Here is a 26,844-nt window from a genome sequence, read left to right as displayed (position 1 = left end):
CCTTTTTCCCTCCATCCATTCTCCAAAATCCTCTTTTCAGAACATTCTGTAGAAATCTTTGAACATCCTGTAGAACCCCTGCAGACTTCCTGTAGAAGTTCATAAACACGGTTGCATGGCATCCTGACTTTGTGAAACTCTCTGAAAGGATGATAGGGATCCCTTAGACCCTCTCCGAGTCTTCCCAACCTTTTCCAAGCATTTCTCCTCCTTGATCCACCCCTGCACAGTGAAAAGCCAGTTAAAAGCACATGCATGATAATTCTAATAACTTAATCAAAAATACAAAAAGATGTTTTCTTCAGATAGTGATAACTTAGACACATGCATTTTATCTTCCTAGAAGTAATGGCATCTCTTTTCGTAGTTTGCATTCTCTCCTTTGCATCAGTAGGACTAGTTGGTAGAATTAGGGTTTGCTAGGGTTTGCTAGGGTTTGCTAGGGTTTGTATTTCTTTTTGGCTTTCAGTTTCTTTCCACAAGTAGATTAGCTTCCTTTGAGTTAGCTTTCGTCCATCAGTTAAAAAGCTTTTTCTAAGAGCTCATAGAAGTTGGCTTGAGCCCCTAACGGACTTGTGCCAGCTGACCAAGTGACAGCTGCGGCAAGAGCTATTACTTGTGCATACAGCACCGTCGCTTCCAAGTTTGTTACGAACTACCGGGTTGATAAAATTAAAGAAGGAAGTTCTAGGAGTTGTAGCATTATTGCTACAATACTGGGGCCCACCAGCTAACTCTTGGTAGCACCTATTTTTTTGTTGAAAATATTCTACTTCTAGCATTATTCTACACAATGTGAATTACTACCACAAAAGGTACATAGATAAATCCATTTAATAACTTTTAACATAAATTTTTGACTTAAGGACTCATCTTCTGAATCACTACTAGAGTGATTCGTTTGTTTACCTTTGTGGTCTTGCAACTTCTTCGGCATCAGGTCGGGCTGTAGGGACCAACATTGATCTCCAAAGTGACCTCTATTCCCCTAGTAGTCACATATCAATTGGTCATAGCCCAAGCCTTCATGTTTCGGCATTTTCCACACGGAAATCCTATCTTGGCCATGCTTGTCGAGGCCCTATCCCTGTTAATATCCTATCTTGTTCATCAGTGACATACCCATTCCTCTGGTATGTCTTTCAAATGCTCCAATCTCCTGATTGATGGAAATCGCGTCCTTCTCTGAATCATTTCTTGGTGATACTAGAGTATAAGGAGGGTCCTCAGAAGATGAGGAAGAGGTTTTGATAGCTTCTTCCACCAACTTTGATTTTGGAGTCGTTGACAGAGATGCATTGTCTTCATCTTCCTGGTGAAGGGACGAGATTCCATTTTTCCCTTCAGTAGATGAACTGTGAACTGACAAACTACTTCTTCTTCGACTCTTCTGCAAAGCTTCAATCTTTATGTGTAGTCCTTTCTTTTGCTCTTGCAGAGCTTGCACCATTTGTCGCAATGAAGTGTTCTCCTATTGAAACTGTTGATTGAAATCTTCAAGTTCTTTCAACCGGAGCTCCCTAGAATTTTTACCCATTCCTGCACTTGGTGAGAACTGCTCTGATACCAAAATATGATATGAAAATGTGGAATAAGATTGTCTTCTTCACAAGTGCAAGATTAAAATTAGTCCTTTTAATCAAATGACTTAGTTTAACTGAGCTATTAACCAAGGTTGCATGTATGTGAATGAAAGAGGAAAATTAAGTTGTCATTATGCTTTAAACATCAAACTAAAATGACGAATAAACAACAATAATAAAAATGCAAACTCAGTAAACATTTGATGATGGAGTTCATCCCTCCTAGATTACGTCTTCGGGCTCGCTTCGAATGTGCAACCGTTTTATTAAGAATTCTTCAAAGAGTTTCTTTACATGAGATTTCATCAACTGATCTGTGCTCGCAGGCACTACTAGTTACTATAGAAAGAAAAGCCTTTTGTCACAGCTTTCCAACACCTATCTTCATTCCTAAAAATTTCCAAGGATGGTCAAGAAACGCTCAAAAGAGCATCTGCATGCATATACCAAAACTCTGACTCTAAATATCCATTCAACTCTTGTCGCTCAAAACTGAAGCGCGACTTCCGCCCTAGATTTGCTTGCCTCCTTCCTGAAAGGTTTTGCCTCTAACTTTGAAAATGCTTTGATAGGCTATGGAATGCCTCTCACCTTCTCCTTGATAGTGTTGCATTACCACCACCTCTCTACAAGGTTTTCATTTCCTTTTTCCCCATGCTTCTTTACTCGATGCATCTATAAGGTGGAACTAGGCTAAGTTTACGAATTTGTTTTAAAAAATTGTATGGTGGCCAAAAGAAATGGATCAATGTTTTAATACATAACCAATATAGTTTCAAAACTATATAACAAGTTCTTTTAAAATGCAATATCTCTAAAATTACTTCTAATAGTTTCATTGGAAAAAAGCGCCATTATCAAATGAGGTCTCGGCACTTCTATGTTTAAACAACCATTAACATTAATGTCATACCTAGGCGCATGAAATATTTTCGCATACCATAGTTGGTATATGGTTTAAAACCCTACACATATATCTATCCAAATGTGTGGCATAATCAAACTTTTTAAACCTTGAACCATAACTCCGAAGGTTTTGGCATTAACTTTGGAGCTTGAACCTGTCGACATGTGACATGGTAGCTTCTGGCGGTTAGGCATGTTGCAGTCCAGTGTCTGGTGGTCAACACAACACATCCACTGCTCAGTTGGCATACTTGCTCCCCGGTGGCTTAGCACATTTCATCGACGGTTAACACATCACATCCGGCACATTTCCTCCATGACTTGTTGGCATATTTCTCTTATGGTTTGCACAGCACATCCAGCAGTCGACTCCACCACAGTCACATGGCACACTATTGGTTGATGCCATAACTTCAATGGCACATTGGCATGTTTCTCCAAAGGTTTTCACAGCACATCCTTCATGGCACACTACTAGTTTATGTCATAACTTTGACGACTAGCAATCCCATTGACTTGACCACAGGTGGCCCTTCCCATCAGACCCGCAACTGCAATGTGTTCATGCCACCTCCGAATGTTCGCAACTAAACGCTGACTGAGTGTTACTGAATCGGCACTCCTCCTCCAACGGCTCATTGGAATCACCCTCATGCTAACTGGACCCTTGTCGACGGACTTGCAACTCTGCCCACATTTCTTGCACCAAGGGTTTATTACATAGTTGCGGGGGAGCGCCCCCCCCCCCCCCCCCCTCGATCCCGCTCCCAATCCGCGCTCCAAGTGGGAGTGACTCGGGATCGGGTCGGGAGTGCACTCCCTAAAAAAAAAATCGCTCCCTGCCTTTTTGGGAGCGTTTTGCCTTTTTTGCAAAAAAAATTTGCAATGATGTTCTAAATGCAATTGTTTTTCAAAGAAACAAATAATTTTTTAGCAGGGCAGCTTAATGATCAAGTCTATGGCCCTAGTATTGATATGCGATACGTGGTAATGTTAAATTCTTAAAGTAAAAGTGACATTCTCTTTAATCTTCATTTTTATCCTTTTACTTAAATTTTTAACATTACCATCAAATGACTCAGGATGTTTGAGAGTGGTTCCGACCTCATTGGATTTCATATGCAAAAAGTAGATTTTTAGATTTCATTCAAAATCCAGCAGACTTATCAGTTTTTCATGATTTCAGGATTGCATTGTTTCCATTGAATTTTGTCATATATTAGGGTATGGAACTCGTATTTAATCAAGAGCACCAATCCCTCTATGTACCTTGATGTTAGTGACATTGGTTGTCGAACTCCTCTATCATGACTCTCCTAAAAATGTATGCATCGCTCAAACAAAATCTTGACCTGACATGCTATGCTTTTTCTATCTTATGTTAATGCTTAGAGGGTGATATTAATGACAAAGATCCCTATACAGATACAAAGGTAATGACAAAGATACCTCTGTATATTAATGCTTAGAGGGTGATATTAATGATAAAGATCCTCATTTTCCAACAAGACTAAAAAATTAGACATTTCTCATTGTGGCAAGAGGCCCAAGCATAAACAATAGATAATAGATTTACTTGTCTTTTCTAGTTTCTAGTAGTTTTTATAACTATTGAATCTTTCATATTTATTATGATATTTTTTTAAACAATATACGACAATTTAAGTTTGAAGTTGGAAATTACTACTCAGTAGTAATGAATTATGAATATGATGCTTCATGAAAGTTGAAAGTTGTTTCATTTCATTTTATAACATTTCATTTCATGTTAGATATTATTTGTTGTAATGGTTACACTTAGCTTACAACTTTGGTGATCAATGATGATAAATGTTATATATTGAATTTTGAAAGCTTGAAACTTTAAGATTGATGAATCATGACTCAATATGTTGTATGTTACTATGTTACTAACTTGTGGACATGGTTGATGAAGAATATAACTTCTAGATGATTGTTGTTATATGGTTCAATCTATGTTTTTTTATGATTTTTATATCTAATTCATCATTCTACATGTTTTTGTTGACATATATGTATCAAAATATAAAAATAATATATATATATATATATATATTATATAAAAAATGCTCTGGGATTCACTCCCAAACTGGGAGTTTCTGAAAATGTCGCTCCCAGTCCCAAGTAACACTAGTTTATTACATAAGTTTTTCACCATGGTCATTTGCCATAACTTTGATGGCTAGCAAAATGGAAATTTACAAACCCCGCAAAGTATGAAGTTGCACATAGGTTTTAGAAACCCATACTATATAGCTTACCTCCGCTAATTTAATAAGGCGCCCAATAGGTTTACATATCTTTTAAACAAATTTCTGCTCCCTTTGTGCCATAGACATTAGGTTTGTAGCCATATATTGAACTATTATAACTTATGGTATAAAATACATTCCACTCCAACTTTAGACCATAGGTTTAGTGCATTTGTTCTCATCTAGCTTGAAACTTAGGCATGTTTTACATTTAAGTAAAATGCATGACATTTTTATTCATGGTATTTCATATGGTTTAGAAACCATAGCCTTGCAACTACACCATATACTGATTAATGCACCCATGATGGATAAAATGAGCCTTTAATCAACCAAAAACTAAAATCTCATCACACACCTGGAAATGTGCACTGGAGAGGAACTTGAACCTTTTTGGTTGTATGAACTTGGCCTTGCCACGTGTCGAGCAGTAAGAACATCACATGGCCAGTGAGGCCCCTTTTCATCTGTCCACCTCAAACTTTGATGGACAATTTCTCCATCACCCGAAAGCCAAATGTGAATCTGGAGATACCACAAAAATAAGCGTGTTGAGCTCTTCGACCTAACGTTGCTTTTGCAAGCAACTGGGATGGTGAATTCCTTCACAATCCAAGAACAATTTCGCTACCTAGGACCATCTTGGTCATTTAACAAACTTCAACTTAACTTACAAGATCCATTTTGGATCATCTATTCATCCTCAATGTTAGCCTATAAATACATGATGCCTCGTCCCCATTTGGACATCACTCATATTCACACATCTCTCTCTCCTCATCTGATTGGGTGCATATTTCTAGGCAGCTTCTGTCTCTCCACACATGCGAAGGAAAGGACAGCAATTTTCTATCTCAGCAATGCCCAGATTTGACCTAAAATTTCAAAGGTTGTTTTGGGCTGCATTGACCAAGCGTTGACCTATTTTTGTGCAATTTTGGGTGGAGTAATTCTTTCCTAGCAGGCCACAGATCTAGGCACAAGAAACGACGCACTCTGACCTCTTATTTAACCAGCGTTGACTGTACTAGGGCTGACCACAGGGTTGACTTTTGTTGACCTGTTTTGATTGGAATTTTCGAACTATTTTGGGCTTATTAGACTTGTTGTTTGAGGCCGAAATTGACTAGGTTTGGCCGAGCTGAATTGAGGAAGAAAATCTTCCCTATTGACCAGCATTGACTTTTTTGGTTAGGGCTCTTTTGTTGTTGTTATAAATTATCAAAATTTGTAAATTATATTCTCTCTTCTGCTGAATTATTGAAGGCTAAAATAAAATTTGATCAAGGGTTTCCCCACATTGGGGTTTGTCCCTGGCTGGTGCCACATCTTGTGTCCTCTTCGCTTGTCTTCTATTGTTTATGTTTATGTTCTATCAACATTTTACTTACGTGTTTATGTGATTGCTAAACTGAAATTGGTATTGGGCTCATACAGAAATTGAAGTAAAATTTCTCTCAAGCATAGAGCATACCATTGTTACCTAAATTTAACATGGTATCAGAGTTGAGGTGAAGACAAATCCCAAGCAAGAGTGAAAGAGAAATCACCAAAGACAGTTGGACAAGGACAAAAGACTCAATGGGTTCCTCATCCTACTTCTCGGCTGAAGACAAGCTCCATGATAAATCTGACTATCATGAATGGAAGATGTCCCTTGATTTGACCTTGGAAGAGAAGGAAGTGATGGATTATGTGCTAGATAAAATCCCTGAGCCTCCTTCAAATGCACTGGTTGCTGCGAAGACCAAGTACAATAAGGCTGAAGTCAAAGCGAAGAAGGTTATCATGGATTCCATTAACAAACATCTGGTGGCCTATATCTCTGAATTGAAGACCTCCAAGGAGATATACGACAGGTTAGTCAGCATGTTCAAGGTTAGTAATTCTAATCAAATTCTCTTTCTTAAGAATAATTTGAAGGATATTAAGAAGGGGAAGGACGAGGACATTCAATCCTATTTCTTAAGGATTACTAAGATCAAGAACGATCTACTCTAGATTGGAGAAGTCATTCCTGACAAGGAACTTACTCTCACCACCCTTGGAGGACTCCCACCTGAGTGGTATGTACTTAGAACCACTATACTCAAGAACAATCAAATTCCAAGGTTTGGAGAATTAATGTCGAGATGCATTCAAGAAGAAACAAGAATGGTGGAGCAAGAAATGCCTTCTAATAGAAGCAACCCCACTGCATTCTCCGCTCATGTCAAGAGGAAGAACAATGCAGGTTCAAAGAAGAAAAGTCAAGGAAGATTGGGATTCAAAAATGGAAGGAAGGGAAGATGCTTTGTTTGCAATAAGTTTGGCCACTATGCAAGGAAGTGTCCTATAGAGGGATACACCTCGAGATGATGACTATCACAACAACTCCAAGGGAAACTTCAACAACAACGATCAAAGGAACAGAAGGTTCAATGGAAAAGGAAAAAGAAATGTGAGACATCAAGGACTTGGTCGACCCTCCAAGTAATCAAGGAACTCCAGGTATGATGAATTCAATGTTGTTAACAATAAGCAAAAAGAGTAATATCTCATATCGGCCCTCTCCACTACCTCTCCTCCGGACACTTTCAGAAATTGGCAAACTGTTAGTGGTGCCTCAAGGCACTTCACCAAATACAAAGAAGTCCTATCTAATATGATATAAAAGGAGACAAACTTGGAGATCATCCTTGGAGACGATGCCACCTATCCCATGAAGGGAGTAGGGAATGTTACCCTTCAATTGAATCAAGGTAACACTATTCATTTGCAAGAATTACTATATGTACCCGATCTCAAGAAGAACCTAGTGTTCATTTCAGCAATGAAATATAAAGGATTCAAGGTGGCTTTTATCGATGTAAAGGTACGTGTTTGGAAAAGAAATTTCATGGATGCATTTACTCTTGGGCTCAGTGTTGACAATTTGTATCAAGTTGGAGGAAGTCCATTGGGAGCCATGTCTTGTGACACATCTCTACAATCTGAACTATGGCACTGGAGGTTCACCCATCTTCATTATAAGGCCCTACCCGATGTGAGACAGGTGGTGACAGGTATGCCCAAGTTGAGGAGGCAGAAAAAAGAAGGAATATTTTAAAAAGATGGTTTCAAGGAGATCTTTCTCAAAATCAAGAAAAACTTGATGCAACCCATGATGAGATCAACAAACTCAAGGGATCGCAAAAGGAACACTTACAAGATAAGACAGATGAAGAAACGAAAATGAAGGCAATAAAAGATGGTAAATCTCCAGTTGATGAAGGTACAAGCTCCACATCTTCGCAAGATGATTCTAAGAAGGAAATTGATCAAAGTGAAAGGCAAAAGAACAATGTTGCAACTCCAAAGAACAAGACCAAAGTAATCAAGAACAAAGGACCACAGCAAACTACAATGCCGCCTCCAAAGAAGAATGAAAAATCTTCCAGGTATGTTCGTTTATTTAATGGTTATTGTTTTTCAAGCACTAACTATGGACATATGGCCAAGGATTGTAAAGTTATTGACAGGTACAACTATCAAGGACCATTGCGTCTTAATGAACCATCCAATTACGCATATTTATTTAATGGTTATTTCTTTTTATGTGCTAACTATGGACATATAGATAGGGATTGTGAAGTTTTTGACAGGTACAATCATTATCTGCAAAACCCTAGAAGCAAGTTTGCAAGATCACGAGACAGGTTCCACGATGATTTTGTCAGAAGAGAACATGTGCTAGATGGGCCAAACGTTGAATGTTTCAAATTCCATAATTATGGCCATAGCGCTCGCGATTGCAGATATCAGATGGAATCACCTATGGACAACATTGAATACTTCAAGTGTCATAACTATGGGCACATGGATCGAGATTGCATGAATAAGAAGGTCTGGAAAAGGAAACAGATACAAGAAGACCAAGCAAATAACAAGGTTTCAGCAGTTATGCTTTCAGGATTTGTAAAAGCAAAAGGTCATGAGGAATTAGCAATTGCTTCAAATAATGACTCAAGTCAAGATGGCCCATTAGGTGACTCACTCTATTGAACAATCTGGATTGTTGACTCCTTAATCTTTATAGAGGAGTCTATGCAGTAGTATATGGCACAAGTCTACGATTGACAGGAACGTAGTTTGAACAAGATGACACTTTCATTATAGGTTCAGGCGAAGAAAAATAGTTGAAGGATTACAGGTTACCAGGAACAAGGAAAGATTAGTCTGCAAAGGATATGCACAGGTTGAAGGAATCGATTTTGAAGAAACATTTGCTCCCATTGCCAGAATGGAAGCTATCAGGATGTTTCTCACTTATGCTTGCTCGAGAAAAATCAAGGTCTACCAAATGGATGTTAAGTTAGCTTTTCTAAATGGTGAATTGGAGGAAGAAGTTTACATTAAACAACCTAAAGGTTTTATGCTCTTTGACAAAGAAGACTACGTCTGCAGATTAAAGAAGGCTCTATATGGTCTCAAGCAAGCTCCTAGGGCTTGGTATGATCGTCTTAATTGATATCTACATAAACAAGGATTCAAGAAAGGAAGTGTTAACAACAATATTTATGTGAAAGTGGATCGAGATAACCTAATAATTATCGAAGTATATGTGGATGATATAATCTTTGGAAGTAGTGATGACAGATTAAGTAAAGACTTTGCCACCAAAATTCAAAGTGAGTTTGAAATGTTTATGATTGGTGAACTGACAAATTTTTTAGGGCTTTAGATTTCTCAGTAGGATAAAGGAATATTCATATATCAAGCCAAGTACATCAAATAAATGCTCAAGAAATTCCAGATGGAAGATTTCAAGCCAATCCTTACCCCCATGGTAACATGTTGCAAGTTAAGCTTAGAAAATTCGTCAAAGAATGTGGACCAAAGGTTATATAGATCCATGATTGGTAGTCTCTTATATGTGACAGCCTTCCAGCCTGATGTGATGTAGGCAGTTCAACAAGTAGCAAGAACCCAAGAAGCACCAAAAGAATCTCATATTATTTCCGTCAAAATAATTCTTTGGTATCTTAAGGGCACAATGGAATATGGTCTATGGTATCCCAAACGAAATGATTTGGTCACCCAACTTTATACAGATGCAGATTGAGCAGGAAGTGTTGATGATCGTAAGAGTTCCAGTAGAGCAGCGTTCTGTTTAGGTAGATGTCTTATTTCATGGTTAAGTAAAAACCAGTCTTCAATCTCGTTATCCACAGCGTAAGCAGAATATGTCACGGCAACATCTTGTTGTACTCAAGTTCTTTGGATGAAGCAAACTTTGCAAGATCTTCAAAAGTCAGGTTCGATGAGCCAATTCCCATCTTTTGCAATAACACCAGCGCCATCAGTTTCTCCAAGAATCTTGTGATGCATTCCAAAATGAAGCACATTCCGATTAAATATCATTTCGTTAGAGAGTAGGTCGTTGAAAATAATATCAAGCTTGAATATGTTGGCACAAAGGAACAAATTGCTGACATATTTACCAAACCATTACCTTGTGAAGCATTTGAGTATCTTCTCCAAAATCTTGGGATCCTCCCAAGTTTTCACTAGACTCTTTCTCTTAACTACTTGAGTAGAAAGTGGGAGTGGAGGTGTGTACAGGTCCGCGGGATGGATGTTTGTCACAGGTAGTTACCCTTTGCCACTGATGACAAAGGGGGAGAGAAGGTAGTAGGAAGAGGTGTCATGATCGCAGAGGGAGTACTCGTGTTTCCATCAATGCCAAAGGGGGAGATTGTTTATCAGTGGTTGTCATTTATGTCAATCCAAGCAACACCAGGGGCTACCCTGATCTTGCATGGGAATTTTGACTTGACAACTTAGTCTATTATGAGTCAAGGATCTTGTATATGGATTCTACTCGTCGAGATGTTTCCATTGATATATGGCACACCAAGTAATTGTTCACGGTTTGAGAGATATTCATGTTTGAAATTAGTAACCCAAGTTAGTGGGCTAAGACCCTATGGGGTTGTGGCATGGCACTCATAATTGGTTGTGATCATTGAATAGTCAATAATTAATAATAATAATAAACTTCTCCTAAAATCCCTCCAATGTTCATTTGTTGAGGACCCTCTCAACTCAAGACATTCATATAAATAATGACCCTCATATCCTCCTCTAGTAGGGATTTTGTGGCTTCAAATGGGTCATCGTGGCATCTTCGCTATAACGTTTTTCTGTGAACCTTAAGAAGCTGAAATTAAAACACATTTGAGCCGCACTTTTGATGAACCACACGATCGAATTTCAGATCTTGGTTCGCTATACTTTCATAGATATGATCTGAGGAAGTTATGGTTGTTGTAGGCTCCCGAATTCCATGTCAAACAGGGGACGTTGGGAAAATTGTCATAACTTTCCATCTGAGCATTGGATTCAAATTTCGTAAATATTCAAAGAAAGAGGACGGGGTGTAGTTTGTTGGGTATCGTTTTTAGGGATGAAGATCGCAACAGTGACACGTGCAACTTCGTACAAGTTCGCTCTACTGAACTAGGCTATAATCAGGTCATCATGGGAGATTGGGCATATCTCTTTCTTGAAGAATCCAATCTTGATCAGACCTATGGGGTTGGAAAGAGGACTCAAAGAGATATCACAGGAAGAAATTTCAGACCTGGATATCTGAAATTACATAGATACAACAAATTCAATATCGAGCTCCTAGAAGACAAGAAAATGCATGCTTTCAAGGATCACTGGAGTAAGCACCACACATCAAGAGTCAAGGGTAAGTCTCCTATAGCAAGATATGTATGATTAGTGTTTACATTTGAATTTTGGTTATCATCTCTGACATATGTTTTGCAAGACAACATAAGTATATACAGTGTCTCAGTTATATCTATATGTCTCTATATGTCACAATTAGTTTTTCAGATGTCCTATTCTTGATACTACACATTTGATGCTACATATTCTTGATGCTACACCAAGTTTGCTAAATCTATATGATGTCGCATTTTCATGTTATTTTTCTTGTCATAGTTGATAGAATGGTATCTATTGTTGTACTTAGAACTTGGTCCATCATAAGTCTAGGGTTTGTCATCAGTTTTTATTGTATATATCTTTAGGTCAGTTTTGGATATAGTCTTGCATAGAGTCCAGGCTTATATCAAGAGTGGGAGTCTTTGTCAACTACTGCAACAAGTCAACAACAAAAGTGACAAGCACACTCCAGGTACGCATTGTAATTTTAATTTGTATTTATTCATTATTATGCACTTACATGTGTTTTGTAGGCAGAGGTAAGTTGAAGGGTATTTTGTTTTGTTTTGGGATTGGTTTCACTAGTCAAATTTTGCATGTAGGTAGAAGAAAATTCAAGTACAAATTCCAGCAAGAATTCAAGAGCAAAAGTATCAAATCAAAGGAAGCATTGCAGTAGGACATCCTTTAAAGACATGACAATCATTCGTATATTGTGAAGAAGTGTCAAGGTCAAGAGTCATCATTCTAAAGTTGTAAAAGTGTCATTTGTAAAAGTGTCATCATTGGAAGAGTCAATATTGTAAAAGAGTCAATCTGTGTAGAATCAGAAAGGCATTATTGAGAAGTATAAGAGTCTTTGCTAGCATGATTTCATGGTTGGGTTGCAGGTCATAGTGTGATTGGGTGTTCGGTCAAAATCATTGTAAATCATATTGTATCGTGGATCGTTGTCCCTGGTACGGGAATCCACACTCTTATCTATTTCAGTCATTATAGGGTGGCAGGGAGGTGCTCGGTAGGTGCATGAAAGTCGCCTACAGGTTGGACCCTGTGAACACTTCAGGGTGGTAGGTTGGTCTAGGATGTTGGGGCATCCATTCAGTTGACCACTGAAGAAACCGAGGCATTAGGGCATCCTTCCAGTGGAAGTTGGAGAAGAATAATTTTCTAGAATTCTAGGAAGTTGTTGCTTTCATTTCAGTGGGGGCTGAAGATTAAAGAATTTGTTAGAAAAGCATTTGGTGGTTTTTGACTCAGAGGGGTTTTTCCACCAAAAATTCTTGTGTCTACTGTGTTCTTTTATTTATTGTTATTATTGCATAAACATTAATAATAATTGAAGATTCACTCCCCCCCCCCTCTCCTCAGTATTTCCAATAGATCGATGCATTATTTCCTAGGGTTGGAGGTCTGGCAAAAGTAAGGTGAAATTTTCCTCTCTCAAGGAAAATATGCTGTGAAGATATTGAAAAGAATTGGGATGGTGGACTGCAAGCCTGTGACTATTCCAATGGAGCTTAACTTTAAGCAATTATGTAGTAGTGTTGTTCGACCTATATTGGGAAATGCTATTGAATATCGTCAACTCATAGGAGCACTAATGTTCTCGGTGAACTCCCGTCTGGACATATGTTTTGTAGTTAACACATTGAGCCAGTAAAAGGTTGAGCCTCATCATATACATTGGATTGTCGCCAAGAATATTCTGAGATATCTTCGGGGCACAATCACTCATGGACTGAGATACACTGCCAGAAATGTGAGGTTGCATGGTTATTCTGATGTTGATTGGGCTGGTAGTGTGGTGGATCGCAAGAGCACTTCTGGATATTTTTTTTCTTTGGGTTTTGCTTCGATATCCTAGATGAGCAGGAAGCAGAAATCAGTTTTCTTGAGCACCACCGAGGCCAAATACATATTAACAGCTAGTATGGCCTCCTGTGAATTTGTCTGGTTGAGGAAGCTCTTCAATGAGCTATTTGTACATGTGTTGGATACCATCATGATCCTTTGTGACAACTAGAGTGGGATCTAATTATCAGAGAATCTTGTGTTTCATGATCGCTCCAAGCATATAGATATCAGGTACCACTTTATCCGGGATATGGTACAACGAGTAGCAATAAGGCTCCATCACATTGGGGCTGATGAGCAGGTCATTGATATTCTGACAAAGCCCCTGGGGAAGGTCAAATTCTTGGCCTTTCGAGAATGACTTGGAGTTGTGGAGAGAACCTCTTATGAGGGTCCTGTATGAGATGGGCATTGAGCTCTGGGAGCTCCGAGGGGCTTGGGGTACTTCTTGGATCGGTGAGCAACTATAGGGTGAGTGGTTAAGTCTTCCCCTAGTGGTCTGTTGTGAACAGGGTGAGTGGTTCATCCTTCCCTTGTGATCCTTTGCGACAACTAGAGTGGGATTTGATTATCAGAGAATCTCGTGTTTCATGATCGCTCCAAGCATATAGATATCAGGTACCACTTTATCCGGGATATGTTACAACAAGGAGCAATAAGGCTCCATCACATTGGGGTTGATGAGCAAGTCGTCGATATTCTGACAAAGCCCCTGGGGAAAGTCAAATTCTTGGCCTTTCGAGAACGACTTGGAGTCATGAAGAGACCCTCTTATGAGGGTCTTGTATGAGATGGACATTAAGCTCTGGGAGCTCTAGGGGGCTTGGGGTACTTCTTGGAGCGGTGAACAACTATAGGGTGAGTGGTCAAGCCTTCCCCTAGTGGTTTTTTGTGTGCAGGGTGAGTGGTTCATCCTTCCTCTGTGATACCTCTTAGCGACATTTGAGAAAGACGAGTGGTTCATCCTTCTCCTATTGAGACATCCTACTCATGCAAACTGGGACTCATGGGAAGTACCTCTCATCTGGCTAATGAGTAGGGAAATGAGGATAGGGACCATAGTACTACCGATGGGCACATCATGTACTACCGTACTCCCTATGCTAGACTGTTCGATATTGATCTGGGATCAATAGGAACTGACTTCAGGTCGGTAAGAGTGGTATGAGACAGTCTCATTTGATTGGAACTGGCTTCGGGTCAGTAAGAGTGGTATGAGACACTCTCTTTTGATTGGGACTGACTTTGGTTCAATAGAGAATGGTATGATAAATTCTCAGTCACTTCTTCTTCTTCATAGTTCAGCAAAGCAGAGCAGTGTAGTGCAGAGCAGTGCATGGATGGAAGAGATGGTATAGATTGGCAGATGGATTAGCAGGTGGAGTTCTCCCTAGTTGAGAGGGAGTGTTAAAATTGGCAACTAGGGCCAAACTCCACGTGGGTCATCTTATTTATGAAAGTTGATATTTTTCTTGGATTCCTCTCTCAATGAGGTGTAGGATTGATCTAAAGATCATCCCATTCTGACATGTACAAATGAAGTTATGAATTTATTTTGATTATGGACAAATTATCAAGGTCGGCCAGAAAACTCATGTAGGCTCAGAAGCGCAATAGTCACGTCTATTCATCCTCAACGTTAGCCTATAAGTACATGATGTCTCATCCTCATTTAAACATCACTCATCTTCACACATCTCTCTCTCCTTATCTGCTTGGGTACGGATTTATGGGTAGCTTCTCTCTCTCCACATGTGTGAAGGAAAGGACAACAATTTTATGTTTCAGCGTTGACGAAATTTGACCGAAAATTTCAGAGGTTATTTTGGGTTGCGTTGACCAAGCGTTGACTTGTTTTTGTGCAATTTTGGATGGAGGAATTCTATCCAAATGGACCATAGATCTAGGCACAAGAAACGAGGCAGTCTGACCTCCTATTTGACTAGTGTTAACTGTGCTAGGGCTGGCCATAGGGTTGACTTTTGTTGACCTATTTTGACTAGACTTTTTCAGACTGTTTTGGGCTGATTAGACTTGTTGTTGGAGGCCAAAGTTGACTAGGTTTGACCAAGCTGAATTGGGGAAGAAAATATGCCCTATTCACCAGCATTGACTTTTCTGGTTAGCGCTCTTTTGCTGCTGTTATAAATTATCAGAATTTGTAAATTGTACTACCTCTCTCTGCTAAACTATTGAAGACTAAAAGAAGATTTGATCAAGGGCTTCCCCACATTGGGGTTTGTCCCTGACTGGTGCCACATCTTGCATTAGGGGATTTTTGAGGTCTAAAATGGGCCTCTTAAGCAAATTATAAAATAATAGTGGAAATAATAAAATAAGATTAGATTATATCATCAACTTTCACAGGAAAAAAAAGAAAAAACTATTTTTTTCAATTCGTATTTTCAACTTATCTCTTTATGGGTTTACTCAAATTTCGAGTGGAAACACTCGTTAGATGTATAATTTGATTCCTCATTCGACGAGTACCCATGTTGCTTACTTCGACGGACCCTACTACACGAAAAATAAGAAATACATGAAAAATGTGATTGCAATCACGTTTTTCATGTATTTCTCATTTTTCATGCAATGGGGTCCATCGAAAGTATGCAAGATGGGTACTCCTTCGATGAAGAATTAAATTTTGCATCAAACGATTACTCCCGCATGAAATTTGAGTAAAACCTTAAGGAGATAAGTTAAAAATACGAGTGGAAAAAGTTGTTTTATTGTTTTATTATTTTATTATTTTTTAATCTTTTTATTTTTTTACTCCAAAAATGGTGAATCATCCCTCTTGGTTGACATCATCATCTTGAATCCTATAGGTTCTTATAAATTTTATTTTGGTTGTACATTTTTCTTAGGAGGCCCATTTTAGACCTCAAAATTCCCCTAATGTGTCCTCTTGTCTTGGCTTGTCTTCTATTGTTTATGTTTATGTTTATGTTTATGTTTATGTTCTATCAGGATTTTATTTACATGTTTATGTGATTGCTAAATTGAAACTAATATTGGGCTCATAAAGTAATTGAAGTAAAATTTCCCTAAAGCATAGAACATACCATTGTTGCCTAAAATTAATAGATGTAGATAATTGATTCTTCTCTATGAAGATGTCATGATGAAGAAGCCATCCAGCAAAAGCACCATTTAATGTTGAAGCAATATCAGGATGAAGTCATGATGAGCTACTAGGTCGAAGCATGTAAACAAGAAGCATCCATGAGAAGAGTATTCTTAAGCATGGACAGATGACAAAGGAGTAGCCAGATGACAAAGAAACTTGATGTATGACAAGAAAGCCACTTTCCACGAAGGAAACAATGACATGACAAACCAGGAAAGAAAGTGATCGATGGATGGTGCCCTACCTAGAAGAAGTTCGAACAAAGACGTCATGATACCAAAGAATGGAAGGAGATCAAGCAGCTGAAGGACCCATGAAGAAGAAGTTGTTGATGAATGAAAGAGTCCCTAGTTAAGAGGGAGCTCTGACAGATCCCTGATCAAGAGGGAGTTTTGGATCACCCCTTATTACAAAGGAGTGACAATTGTGATTTTCCATTTCATGTGTCATGCACTAGACCAGGACTAACAGTCATAAGTCTAGATGAAAGCTATGAATGGAAATGTAGACACAAGATAGACACAACATTCTTGTTTTCACTTGGGAAGAAAGAATGGGAGGATTGGGTAATCATATGGCATCTAATACTCTTTGAAGATGTGTAACTGATACTCTTTGAGGATGTGTAGGACATCCAAGACAAGAGTAGGCAAGAGGACCAATATTCTTTGAGGGCTCGGAACCCAAGACAAGAATAGTCTTAGAAGGTCATACTCGGTGAACACTCGGGTGGGTATGTACCTTGAGAGATAATGACTAAGGTGTCTATAATTCATTGGCCTCCCCAACATTGTGATCCGATCTATTGAGAGATAGAGTTGTCAGTCAAGGCCTTGTTGTGAAAACAATGTTGGTTATTATGATGATATAACAGATGGATTGAAACTTTGGTTTCTCTTATGTGAATTCTTCAAGATTGATAATAGCCAAGCACCTTGTAATGTTGTATGAATACCTCCCTAGTTAAGAGGGAGTGTTGAAGGAAATGTAACTAGGTTTGATCTTCATAAATGTACTTTAGATATTTGTATTTATTCAAGAAAAGAAATATTATTTTTATAATATATGTCAATGAGTTTCTTGCTCATTGAAAAGACACCTCCAAAGCAACAATCCGAGCTATATATGTCAAGTCGGCCTAAGGATAGCAAGTTGGCATCAAGTCGGCCTAAGGATAGCAAGTTGGCATCAAGTCGGCCTAAAGGAGGGATAGTCCTCTATATATAGAGGTTGTCCACTCCATCTCAATGTCAAGCTATCATCTCTGAAATTAGCGAAGATAGGAAGCCAAGAAAATGGTAATAAAAATACAAGAAAAGGGTCTCCAAGGCAACGAAGAAAGAAGGAAACAAACCGAAGTGTTAAAGGGCCAGTTACAACCACACGTGTGAAGAAAGAAGAGTTGTCTTTGCGGCTATAATAGCAGTAACCTACAGTCAATGGTATCTCATTGATTAAGGTTGAAACTAGGCCTACAAGGCCTCTCACTCAAATGTGGAAGAAGGAAATACAAGCGAAGGGACAAGGAGAAGTTTGACATATTTTTTGTGAAGAGATTCCCTGACACATGCGAGGAACTAGCGTTGCATCACTGTTGCTCCAAGTATGCAATATTTGTGAAAGAGAAGAATGTTCAGTTGGGAGACAACAAGGTCATCTCCTTAAGTTAGAAAGGCTCCATCACAAGCGAAGGAAGAAAAGGTCAAGGAACATTCTAGAGTGTACAATAGAAGGTCTCTATAGTTGCCGGAAAAAGTTTCAAAGGAAGAAAGACAAAGTGTTGGAAGTAGGAGGACGAAGTGCTACAAGAAGAAGTAATCTTGAAAGGGCTTGACTTGTGCTTGGAGGATATTCTTGTCAAGGGTATAGGGTTTGGCATTTGATCAATAAGAAGCTTCAATAAGAGAAACTTACTAAAGGGTTTTCCTCTCAAGAAAAGAGAGGTTTTGGCCCTCGGAAAGAGCCAACATATTATATTCTTGTTCTTATGTTTTTGGTAGCAGTTTGATGAAGTACACACACATGCATTAATAATAAGAAGAAGAAGATTAAGCTAACAAGCAAAAGTAAAAAGACTCCACAAATTGTTATCAACTAACGAAGAATCACACTACACCTAATTGCCCTAAATTCTTCAAGAGTGAATACTCGACCAGACATATGTTTTGCAGTAAACGTACTCAGTCAATTCCAAGTAGAGTCGAAGCATGATCATTGGATAGAAGAAAAGTATATTATGAGATATCTGCGAGGAACCATCAACTACTGTCTGAAATATGATAGAAGGAATGACGTCCAATTGATTGGTTATACAGATTCTAACTGGGGAGGAAGTGAACAGGATGGAAGAAGCACTACTGGAGGATGTTTTAGTTTAGGATCCTCCATGGTCTCATGGACAAGAAGAAAGCAAGACATCATTGCTTTGAGTAGTGCTAAGGTTGAATATGTTGCAGCGTGTGAAGTAAGAAGAGAAGTAGTATGGTTAAGAAGTTGCTATCCGACTTGTTTGAAGGACCGATGAACCCTAAAGTGATGCTTTGTGATAGCACCAGTTGTATTTGTTTGTCTGAGGATCCAGTGTTCCATGGAAAGACAAAGCACATCAACAACAAATATCACTATATTCGAGAGCTAGTACAAAATGGTGTGGTGCAGCTACGATATATCTCCATTGATGAACAGGTAGTTGACATATTGACTAAATCACTTCTGAACAAGAAGCTTGTATACTGAAGTGGCAAGCTTGGTTTGGTGGATTTGTCCTCCTTAACTGAGAGGGAGAGATAGACACTACATTCTTGTCTTCACTTGGGAAGAAAGAATGGAGGATTGGGTAACCATATGGCATTCGATACTCTTTGCGAATATGGTAGGGCATTCAAGACAAGAGTAGTCGTGGACCTATATTCTTTGAGGATTAGCTACCGAGGAGAAGAATAGTCCAATGGGAGGTCATTCTCTGTGAACATCCAGGTGAAGTATGTATCTTGGGAGAAAATGATGATGGTATCTATATATCATTGGTCTCGCCAGCATTGTGCTATGATCTTGTGGAGAGATAGAGTTGTTCGTCAAGGCCTTGCTATGTGACAATGTTGCTTAATATGATGCTAGACAAATGGGTTACCAATCCAACTCTTCTTATGAGATCTCTTCAAATTGAGAATAACCATGTACCTCTTATGAATACCTCCCTAGTTAAGAAGCAATGTTGAAAAATGTGTAACTAGGTTCGGTCTTCGTAAGTATAAAATGTATTCTTGTAAATATAAAATGGAAAAGAAAGTATTATTATTATTACTATTATTGGAGCATGGGTTTCATGTTCGTGTTCTTTTATTTTATAGGTCAAGCACCCATTGGGCGCTTCTAGGATTTGTCCTAGGTAGAAGAGTCATTATCATATATGGAAGACCCTATGGGCACATATAAATTGTAAAGAAAATTTTATTTTCTCTTGAAAGTGTCAAGATACCTCCAAGATCAAGTCAACCTACATGAAGTGCCACGTCCACCCTTGAAGAAGCCTATATATAAGAGGAACTCATCCACCATTTGAATTATCTCACTCTCTCATCTCTAAGTTGAAGAAGAAAGTGCGAAAAAGGATAAGTCGAAGTGTTTCCGAGCCTCATCTATTCTTCTGGGAAGATCAAAGTTAGCATTTTATGTGTTGGATCTTCTGGGGTTCAATTTTGGAAGCATAAGAGAAGGGAAGGAAAGAGAAGGTCTCTTAGGGCATATTACTAGCCCTAGGACTCAATTCAAGGTAAGCAAAGTCAAGAGGAAGGTTGTTAGAGGGAGATCGAAGTCTCCTAGAGAAGCAGCAGCAGTTGTTGGGGAGCAAAATTTTGGACCCACTAGGGGGTCAAAGATATTGCAACAGGAGGTCGTGGTAGACTTGCTCTTGGAGGGTATTTGTCTGAGTCTAGGTCATGGTATTCGTCAATTGAAAGACCTAAAAGATAAAGAAAAGATTTACAGGTTTTCCCTCAAGAGGAGGGATTTTGGCCCTGGCTTGCCACCTATATATTGTGTCACTATCTTTACTATTTTAGTATTTGTTTGATGTATTGCACATTAGAATAATAAAGAACAAAGCTAATAAGTAAAAAGTAACACAAGTAGTGATCAAGTTAAGAGAATTAACATATTCATTGCCCTATTGAATTCTCTGTGAAAATTTATGAATCTAACAAATCAAAAATCCTATTGCAGTAAACTGATTTGCATCACCTACTTGTGTTCTTCATTTTAACAAGTTATTTTCAAAATTATTCAAAGAATATTAATGCAAATACATTGCAGCCTACACCAATATACAGATCAAGTACCGAAAAATAGATTAGCCAACCACACAAAGGACACACTTATTTTCGGACTAAACGTACCCGAAAAAACTAAATGCGGGAAAACCAATGCAACAACTCTGAGAGTTTTCTATTATTAAGCAAAAGTTATGAATATAAATGTTGGTTGCCCTATCGCAAACCAGTGATAGAGAAATACAATGGCGAAGAACCCGAGTGAGTTTCACCTCACTTCACCTGGCAGAATCCCGTTGATCCAGCAACAAATATGGCTGGCCCCGGCTACAACTACGTTGCCCCTTCGCAGTAATTGCGTGGGCCTGCATGGATCTCTCTAAGGCTCTACGTCATCACCACTGCCTACTGCGTCATCTTTACCTGTTGTTCCGGCAGCTCCCCGGCTTTCTGTGTGGAGGGCAACGCTTCTTCTGCGTTGGCCCTCCTAGCTCTACATCAAGGCTGCATAGGCCCACACTGGCCCAATGTCAACTCTCCCGACTACTGCGCTACCTCCACAAGTTTATGTCCACCTCTCTATCTGTGTTCCCGAACTATCACTGCCCCTCAGGTACAAGATCTCCCCAATCGATTTCCTTTCTCAAAACTTCTCACGTCAGAAAATCGATTTCCTCAATCTCTATGTGTGTCTTCTCCCACTGACCCCAAGCCTCTATTTATACTTTTCCTATTGAGAAATCAACGGCCGAAATTAAGTCTCTAATCAACAGATAAAATTAAATTAGACTTGGTTCTCGTCTCTTAGAAGCTTCTAACCCATATTTTCATTAATATCCATTAATATTTTAATTTTCATAAGTTTAGACTTAGGAACCCCATTAAAAATATTAATTATTTTAATAAAATACAATCTAGGTGGAATTTCACCAAACGATTTCTGAGCCTTGGAGATCTCATGTGTTCTAGTCCCTCCACAAAATTTCGGAGCTAAAGCACATCTGATGCTACCAAAAAAATCAACACTCCCTCTTAGTGAGGAATGTGCTATAGCAATACTTCTCAGCAGAAATATCACATTGATACATGGCATCGGTACTCTGCGTCGTTGATGCTTGACCTGCTGCACCTCATCCACTGCGTTGTTGCAATATATACCACTGCCCATGACATTGCCACTGTCACTGTTGTATCTGTACTACAGCTCCTTCTCAATATGTTACATCATTCTGCCCATAGCACTGCCACTGCGAACTGTCGCACTGCAACTCAATTGCTGAGAAGTAATCAACTGAAAAATCACCCAAAAGTTGACATAATAGTCAGTCTAGATGCCCTGTGACGCTTAAGCTACCTCTGCTGCTAATCTGTGCTGACCCTTTGATGCTACCGCATCACTGTTGTATCTACTTTGTGCCTCCCGCACTGCTCAACATTCCACTGTGTTGCTTTAGACTTTAGCACTCTAGCTCTGCCATTATTGCTCCATCATCTCTCACACCAACTCTCGTCATTCTACGACTGTCATTAAGGGCTCCCGTAGCTGTATGTGATCCAAGAGTTTGGGCACCTCAAGGATCCTTCTTTTTTACTGTAGTCCTCCAAACTACAGCTCAATTTCGCCCCACCTCTTCTCTAGAGGTGCATGAACACTCATGGCATAATCATCATCATCGGCCTCTTCGTCAGCGTGCATTGGAGCAGCATTTGAGTCAAACTTCTCTTCCTTTGCCTTCTTCTGAGGAAACTGAGTGGTAAAATGACCCAATTATCCACATTTGAAGCATCTGACTTTGGATATATCTTTCTTTTTCCTCTTTTGTTTCCCTTGTTGTCCCGCTAATGCGAGAGTTGCATCCTCCTCTTCCTCCTTCTTGGCTCTAATTCCTTTATCGTTGCTTCCCGCCTTGGTCAACAGTGTAATCTCTTCCTGGCAAAGAGTTGCCCACATCTCCTCCCAACTAGGGAGAGAAGCCCTACCCAAGATGCTTTGGACAAAGGTTTTCCAGTCTTCAGTGACTGCATTCAGGGCAGTGCTGACCATGAATACAAGATCTGGTGTAGACCCTGCGAAAGTTAGTTGGTCCCAGATCCCTTGCAACCTGAAAAGGAAGGGATCGATTTCTTCTCCCTTCTGCCTCTGATACTGTCTCAACCGACTCTCAAGCAACATCTTCCATTGAACGGAAGTTCCCTCGTACAAGGTGGTCAAGGCCTCCCACATTTCCCTTGTTGTGTCCTTCTCAGCAATATGTGGGATCACATGATCCTGACCCCGTTGAACATCATGCACTTAGCTTTTGCCTGAGCCTCCTCGTACTTCTTGAGAGGATCAGCATCAACCAGAACAGCAACCGTCTTCAAGGCATAATCCTTGATGCCGTTTTTGTCCAAAACTGCCAAGATCCTGGCCTTCCAGATGACAAAGTTGGATGCTCCATCTAACTTGTCCTGATCCCTCGGCCCATTAACTATCATCTCTGCTCAAATTAGTGTCGAACAGGTTCTCTTCTCCCTCTTTCGTTGCTACCCCAGCAAAACTCAAATCTAAATTTCTTTGGTGCTAGAAATCCTCTAAGGAACAAGCTCCCTATGAAATTTGATTTCCTTCATGGAAATCCTTCTGCCAACAACTGTCGAACCACCCCTCTGATCTCTCTTTGTTGTTGCTCAGCACTGGATCTAGATTTTTTGGTAAGAAATCTTCTAAGGAATTGATTCCCTCTACTTTGCTTTTGCTCCACTAGGTACTATTCAGCACCAACAAAATCAGCACCCCACCAGCGACTCTAGATGAAGTATGTGCTGCACCTCTAGCCCCGGCAACTAGAAAAATGAGACACAACCGTCTCTGCGTTGGCCCAATAATCACTGTGCTACCCTCTGCAGCTACAGTGTCACACAAACAGGGTGACGCATGCTCTATATGAGTCTCCCTTGGTGATTGCGTCAGCCCTCCTCTGCTTTCTCGGCTAACAATTGTGCTGCCTCTCGGGACAGTTGTCTTCAGCACAAATTCTCCTATATCCTTTCACTGATGGCTTCAGTCCTCCTTGATCTACAATCCCTCTGATACCATGTGAAAATTTCTAAATCTAACAAATCAAAAATCCTACTGCAGTAAACTGATTTGCATCACCTACTTGTGTTCATTTTAACAAGTTATTTTCATAATTATTCAGAAAATATTAATGCAAATACACTACAACCTACACCACTATACAGATCAAGTACTAAAAAATAAATAAGACAACCACACAAAGGACACACTTATTTTTGGACTAAACGTCCCTAGAAAAACCCAATGCAGGAAAACCGGTGCAGCAACTCTAAGGGTTTTCTATTATTAAGCAGAAGTTATGAATACAAATGTTAGTTGCCCTCCTGGCAAACCAGTGACAGATAAATACAATGGCGGAGAACCTAAGTGAGTTTTACCTCACCTCACCTAGCAGAATCCGGTTGATCCGGCAACAAATCTGGTTGGCCCTAGCGACAACTGCACTACACCTTCACAATAATTGTGTGGGCCTGTGTGGAGCTCTTCAAGGCTCTGTGTCAGCACCACTACCTATTGCGTCAGTTTTCCCGACTATTCCAGTAGTTTCCGACAACTCCCCAACGTTATGCGTGGAAGGCAGCTCTTCCTCTATGCTAGCCCTCTCGGCTCTGCGTCAAGGCTACGTGGGCCCAGACTAGCCCAACATCAGCTCTCCCAATGATTGTGTTGCCTCCAAAAGTTTCTCTCTACCTCTCTGTCTGTATTCTCGAACTATCACTGCCTATCAGCTGCAAGATCTCCCCAATCAATTTCCCTCCTGAGAACTTCTCACCTTAGAAAATCGATTTCCTCAATCTCTCTATGTGTCTTCTCCAACTGACCCCAAGCCTCCATTTATATTTTTCCTGATGAGAAATCAATGGCTGAGATTAAGTCTCTAATCGACGACTAAAATTAAATTAGACTTGATCCTCATCTCTTAGAAGCTTCTCACCCATATTTTCATTAATACCTATTAATATTTTGATTTTTCTAAGTTTAGACTTAGGAACTCCATTAAAAATATTAATTATTTTAATAAAATACAATCCAAGTGGAATTTCAACAAACGATTTCTAGGTCTTGGAAATCTCATGCGTTCTAGCCCCTCCACAAAATATCGAAGCTAAACCACATCCAACGCTACCCAAAAAAATCAACATTTTCAACCGGAGCAACCATATTAAAATATGCAAATGATATAGTTTTGAAAAATGAAACTATCTGAATAAAAAGATCTCAAAAAAATAGGCTACTTTCAAAAAAAACAACACTAAAAGTGGATTTCATGTAAAAAAAGTTATGCCTTTTTTTTTAAAGACATTAACTATAACAGGCCATTTGACTTTAATAATTTGGCCCCCATGGTGATGGACGGTTATAAAATCTCAATATTTGAGAAATGCTTTTATAAAATTTGCAAATAAATAAACCCATTCCTTACCAAAATTCTAACACATCAACCTCAATGATATATGCAAAAGTTAGAACTCTAGCATCCTCGCAAAAAATATAAAATCTATCATAGTTTAATGAATGATGCAACATGTAACAATATTGGATCATGATACTCATGAAATAATCCAATGAAATTAAAAGAATTGGGATCGTAACATTCATTTGGATTCACAAAATGCCCAAGAAATCAAACAGAGCATTAAAAAAAACTAACCATGGAACTAATGCCATGATTCCTCACCTTTAAATATTGAAATCTAAACAGGAACTCTGCCAACAAATATCTTCATACCTCGTACAAATAAAAATGGAGTCAAGATGAATATTCAATGTCTTCATAATGTTGCTTGGTTCACCCTAGAAGCAATAATATTTTTAAAATTTTACAATAAACAAAGGGATCCATTCCTCCAATGGGTTGTCAATATGAGAATACAATATTTATATAGATCCCATCATCAACAAATATAGTTAATCTATAGAGATCTCTGAGAAAATTAACTTTATCCTTGACAATGACACCAAAATGTTATAATAAGATCTTGTGCCTTCAAATGATGTCAAGTTCAAACATCAAGGAGCTAACCTCATGTAACTCAAAAAAGTTACACAATGTCACTATAATAACTCTTTATTTCACTTGTGGTTGGAAGCTCAAATGGGTTTTCCCTAAAAGATAGGATTGTTCAAACTATAGAGTAGAGACCCAAGATGATTTAGTGATGAGTGGGCCTAAGAAAAACAAATGAATGTAGTATATGTGAAAAAGTGAGTGCGAGAAGCAAAGATGAGAAACACCTTAAAACCATGTGCCTAATCACACCTTGCGCAAATGGAGTTGAAAAATAATAGATCAAAGCGGGTGAATTCATAAAGATGTGGGGTTGCATGCCACAAATCAAGATAAGCTTTGCTAAAATATATTTCAAAAAATTGCCCTTGGAAAACTAAGTGTGCTATTCAAAACATTAGCATGAAGGTGATGCTATTCATGCTAGCAACAATTAAGTTTATTAGGTTTAAATTATATACTACAGCAATAATAATACGAAAAAGAATTAAATCCTCATATAAAATTATCCTAACGAAACTTGGTTTATTACAAGACCTCCAAGTCAACAACACGGGTTTTCTACAATAGAAATCAGCATATGAAAACATTAAAATCATAAAGCCTCACAATAAAAATCATGTATCTCCAATTGTCCATTCAATCTCCTAACATGTGTTGTACAAATGAAGTCCAAGGGAGAACCGCTCAATCCCGCAAAGTCCCAACAACCATTACAATGGAGAAAAGCCTATTTTTATATAGAGTGTTTCTTCTCATACAATAAAAAATTCTATTTGGATAATTAACTCGATGACAAGTCAAACAAATATTATAAAATTGTAGTTAGATCCTTCTTCAATCCACAGTTGACCATGTCACATCTGGGTACAACCCTATCAAGGACAACTTTCCCTCCTCCAAAAATAAGAAAAAGATTACATCAAAAAGCCCCCACGAGAAAGTTACAACTAAATATACACATGAGAACTAGAATTCTATGCAAGATGTCCACAAGAATTCACCCTTCAAATGGATGCATTTAAAATACAATTAAATAATGTCAAACCTAGATGG

The sequence above is a fragment of the Pinus tabuliformis genome, chromosome X (assembly GCF_031772625.1).
Source record: "Pinus tabuliformis cultivar Carrire ecotype Pingquan chromosome X, CPIR1, whole genome shotgun sequence".
NCBI lineage: Eukaryota > Viridiplantae > Streptophyta > Pinopsida > Pinales > Pinaceae > Pinus > Pinus tabuliformis.
Note: the sequence above shows the minus strand (reverse complement) of the source record.